Source organism: Nicotiana attenuata, unplaced genomic scaffold (genome assembly GCF_001879085.1).
Source record: "Nicotiana attenuata strain UT unplaced genomic scaffold, NIATTr2, whole genome shotgun sequence".
Taxonomy (NCBI): Eukaryota; Viridiplantae; Streptophyta; class Magnoliopsida; order Solanales; family Solanaceae; genus Nicotiana; species Nicotiana attenuata.
Window position 1 is genome coordinate 54,811 of NW_017672424.1, and position 5,481 is coordinate 60,291.

The following is a 5,481-nucleotide window of genomic DNA, read 5'->3' on the forward strand; positions in this document are numbered from 1 at the left end:
CCTTTGACTTCAAGCTTTGCATTATTTCCCACATATACATGCTTTGATCCATGTGGAACTCGACGAAACTCTATAAACGCTTCTCTATCGCGGCTCACATGGTCGGTGGCCCCTGAGTCTACAATCCACACAAGATAAGATTCAGTTAGTAAAATAGTGCTAGAAACATATATAGCACTAAGAGATGCGTTTTGACATGCTACCTTTTTCGGCTCAGTGCACTCACGAGCAAAATGCCCTGGAACTTGGCAATTGTAACACTTCATCTTGCTCTTGTCTTTTTTCTTGAAGAACCATTTTCCTTTCTTGGAATTTGGCTTGTTTCTTTTCTTGGAGGATCCTTCTCTGGTCTCCTTACCCTTTCCGTCATTTTTCCAGTTTCTCTTGCGCTTGAAGCTTGATCTCTTTGTACTACTTGATTCTGCCACAAAGGCATTAGGTACAGCTTTAGCAGCACCAAGCCGCTCGTCTTCAAGCTCCACATGACGGGCAACATCAGCAAAAGTTTTGATGCTATCATTGTGGGTCAAGTTAACCTTCAGATGCTCCCAATTATTGGGAAGAGACCGAATCACTGTCTGAACCTGCTGCTCGTCAGAGAGAACATGGCCAGCACTTTTGAGTTGAGCAATCATATTTGACATCACCCTTAGATGTTGCTTGACACTGTGATAATGACGTTTTTTGTATGTGTCAAACTTGATTGTCAGCTGACGAAGGCGAGTCACAATCGTACCCCCATATGCCTCCCTTAAATGCGCCCACATGGCATTAGCAGTAGGGAATTGTTCACATTCATGAATGAAATCATCCACAACTGATCTTACAATGATTCCACGAGCAGTGACATCTTTCTTTTTCCAAGAATTGTAAGCTTCAAGATCTCTCCTATGTTGGGCAGTGTTACCCTCCTCTGGGCAAACCATGACATGGTTAATGGCTTCAAGAGCATCTTGCTCTTCCAGCACATACCACATCTTACGGCTCCAAATATCATAATTTTTACCGTTCAGTTTGTCACCCTTGTTTAAGTCAGCAATGATAGTTTTTGATGCCATAGTCTCTTAAATGAAACAATAATGCAAGTGTATTTATTACTCATCATTCTCGCATGTGATATACACACTTAGGCAAATCAATTAAATAAAATATTAATTTTACACTTAGTATAGAATCGAAAGGTTACTACGTTTCCATTCATCATCTACAACTAAATGTTCAACTAATATTTTATAAAATCATTTCTCATAGTGTGTCATACTTGTTTTAATTGCCACACATTAAAAACAAACAAATAAAATGGCATGTAATCTTGCAAACAAATAACAAAGTTTCATTAATTAAACAAATTACAACTAGTTGTTGTCACGACCCAATTTCCTAACCCGGTCGTGATGGCGCCTCTCGTGAAGACAAGGCCAGCCAACTAACCCAAATCGTCTCTTTAACAATTATTAAACATAAATGAATAGATAAATACAGCTTAACGACAATAATAACCATTGTTTACAGCCCAACATAACCCGACCGGGGTGTCACAAGTCACGAGCATCTAAAGAAAACCTGAACACAACTACAGGGCCAATAATATACAAAATTAAATTCTGAAATTCTAAAGACAATGTCCGGTGCCGCGAACGCTGGTGGTCACCTTGCTCAGCTACAATAGTAATACCTTCAATCAGCTAATATCACGCTACCGGGTGATCAATACCTGCAGCTGCACGCGAGGTACAGGGAGTAAAGTGAGTACTCCAACCCAGTGAGTAATAAAAGTAAATAACAACTGAGCGGTAAGAAATCACGTAAAACATATCGTCATGCTGTATAGAAGCAAAGAAAAACCCTTCAATTGAGAAAATCAGTGAAAACTGTGAAATCTTTAGAAATATCTTGGATCAGTTTAAAACCTCTTTTTGAAAATGATCCTTTCAACAGTTGCGAAAATAATTTCAACTAGTAAGAAATAATCAGAAATCTGCCCCTCGGGCTCAATATCAACCTCTCAGTACAGTATCAGCCCCGCGGGCTCACTCCCAACTCACAAAGTACAACATCAGCCTCTCGGGCTCACTCCCAACTCACAAGGTACAACATCAGCCTCTCGGGCTCAATATCAGTATCTCATAACAGTATCAGCCCCTCAGGCTCAGATCGGTATGAAGCAACCAAACAATGAAATAAGAGCACATAATTATTATGGCAGATAATGCAGATAAGGAACAAATGCATGAGTGCAATGCAATGCATATGACGGTACACTCTATTACCCGTTGCGGCGTGCAGCCCGCTCCATTTATTTATCGTCGACGGCGCTCACTAGGGGTGTGTACAGACTCCGGAGGGGCTCCTACAGCCCAAGCGCAATAACAAGCCATCTCGTGGCATCACATCTAGGCTCTCAGCCTCATATCAATATCAGTATAATCATCCAGGCACTCGGCCTCAATATCAATGTAACACCGCTGCGGCGCGCAGCCCGATCCACCCATAATCAATATAATACTGCTGCGGCACGCAGCCCGATCCATGCTCAGTCCAGAAAATCATCATAAGCCCCTTGGGCATTTATAAAACAGTAGTTCTCAGCCCGAAATATCATTTAAAATATCATTTGAGTTTTCAAAACTTAGAAGTATGGCTGAGTTTGCAAAACAGTATTTAAAACCTTGGACTGAAACCAAATGATATGCAAGATATGCTAAAATAGTAATATCAATCCCTGAAGGATTCACATAGTTGGCACGAAGCCCAAACATGGCAGTCAGCCCATAATATGATGATACAAGTAGTTTCAGTCAAATACACGGTAAAATCAACTACCGGGACGGACCAAGTCACAATCCCCAACGGTGCTCTACCCCACGCTCATATCCGGCATGCAAGTCACCTCAATACAGCATCCGGGGTTTCGAACCCTCAGGATATCATTTACAAGTATTACTCACCTCGAACCGGTGAAATCTCTAGCTCTCGACGCCTTTGCCCCTCAAACCGGCCTCCACGCGTGTCAAATCTATCCAAAATCAGAGCGAATACATCACAATATGCAAATGGGATATTACCCAATCGAAAACAATCGAAAAATATCGAAATTCACGAAATTTGCAAAACCCGAGCCCCGGGCCCACGTCTCGAAACTCAGAAATTTTTATACCAAAATTTTCTTCGTCCTCTCACGAGTCCGTATATATAAAGAACACAAAAATCGGAGCTCGTTTGACCCTTCAAATCGACCCTAGAAGATCTTAAAATCACAAGCCCTAAAACCCCACTTTTCTACTAATTTTTTTCATGTTCTAATTCGTATATAATCTTGTATTTAACTTGGAAATAAGTAGAAACAACTCACCTTTGATGCTTGATGAAATCCCCCTTGAAATTCTCTCCAAAATCATCCAAACCAAATGAAAGAAATGAAAGAAATAAGCCAAATCCGTGTTTAAAAAAATCTGCCCGTGCTTCGTCGAGTTGTACCTTGCACTTGTGCTGTACAAGTTGTACATCCTATTGAAAATGACTGCTCCACCAGTCATTTTCAATCGATAATAACTTTCACTACAGATGTCCAAATTATGATTTCTTTAGCTTTCTGGAAACTAGACAAGAAGGGCTACAACTTTCGTTTTTGAATCATCTCAAAATTCCTTGTAGATCAAAAGATATAGGCCTCCGAATTATGCAACTTTTGCTGTCCAAAGACAGCTTACCAGCAGAAATTTCTGCAACTTTTTCTTTTCTTTTTGGTCCGAATTTCATTCCGTTAACCTTCCGAAATCCACCCGAGGCCCTCGGGACCTTAACCAATTATAAAAACATGTCCCACAATATTATTCAAACCTGTTCCAACCTTCGGAACACCCAAAATAACATCAAAACATCAAATCATCATCGGATTCAAGCCTATGAATCTCAAGAACTTCCAAATTCCACATCCGATGCCGAAACACGTCAAAACTAGTCCTAATGACCTCAAATTTTGCAGACAAGTCTAAAATGACATAACGAAGCAACTGCAACTCTCGGAATTCCATTCCGACCCTCGGATCAAAATCTCACCTATCAACCGGAATTCGCCAAAATGCTAACTTTGCCAATTCAAGCTTAATTCTACACCGGTCATCACAAAAATATTCCGGACACACTCCTAAGTCCCAAATCACCTAACGAAGCTATCCGAACCATAAAATTCGCATTTCGAGCGCTCTAACACATAAGTCAATATCCGGTTGACTTTTCCAACTTAAGCTTCCTTAAAAGAGACTAAGTGTCTCAAACCTTAACAAAATCATTCCGGAATGACTTCAAATTTTGCACACAAGTCACATTCGACATTACGGACTTTAACCCAACTTTCGGAATCGCATTCCAACCCCGATATCAAAATTTCCACTTCCGGTCGAATTTTCTCAAAAACCTTCAAATTTCTATATTTAGCCAAATGACTTCAAAATGCCCTCCGGACATCCGAATTCACTTCCGATCACGCTCCCAACTCCAGAATCACCATACGGAGCTATTCCCAGACTCGGAATCCCAAACAGACATCTATATCACTGAAATGCCTTCCAACCCAAATTTATGAAATTCTTCTAAAATACTAACTTCCACAATATACGCCGAAATGCTCATGGGTTATCCAAAACCAAACCCGGACATACGTCCAAGTCCGAAATCATCATACGAACATGCTGGAACTTTCAGATCCTGATTCCGAGGTCGTTTACTCAAATTTCAATCTTAGCCATTTTCTTCAACTTAAGGCTGCCGCAATAAAAATTTTCTTTCCAATTTGACTCCGAATTTCCCGAAATTCAATTCTGACCATACGCACAAGTCAATATACCTGAAATGGAGTTGTTCGTTACTTCCAAAAAGGTTCACTTGGCCAAACCTCGTGATAAACTTCAGTTAAAATACTACCTAAAAGTTCTCCAAGTGAATCTACTAAAATTGCTAAGGCTTCCCAATCAGATAGTTCAATTTCGTCAATAGCATCAATTAGTGCATCTCGGGTAAACTGATAATTTTCAATATGTTCAGCTAGTGAAGCCCCAAGCTCTCTAAATTTCTTTTCCCTTTCCCTTCGTTCAACCCTTCGATCCCTTAACTGATTTTGTCTCGCCCTTGGGACAATCCTGATGACTTCAGGCTCCGAGTCTGAATCATTATAGAAATAAGTCCTGCGACGACATACCCTTCTACGTTGTCCCCTTCCTTGAATTCGAGAACTCCCACTTGGAGTAATTCGAACTTGTCCCTGTTCAGCCATATCTGAAAATGGGACCAAGGAAATAATAAGAATGGCTACAACCATTCAATGTGACAACATATATCACAATTACTTGTAGAAGGATATCAGTTGAGGGATTAAGATAAAATATATATTAATATTAAGATATGGTATGTTGTGTATAGAAAAAAATATATATCTATATTGTCTCTGTTTCTGACACCAACCCTTTCTTTGATCATTACCAT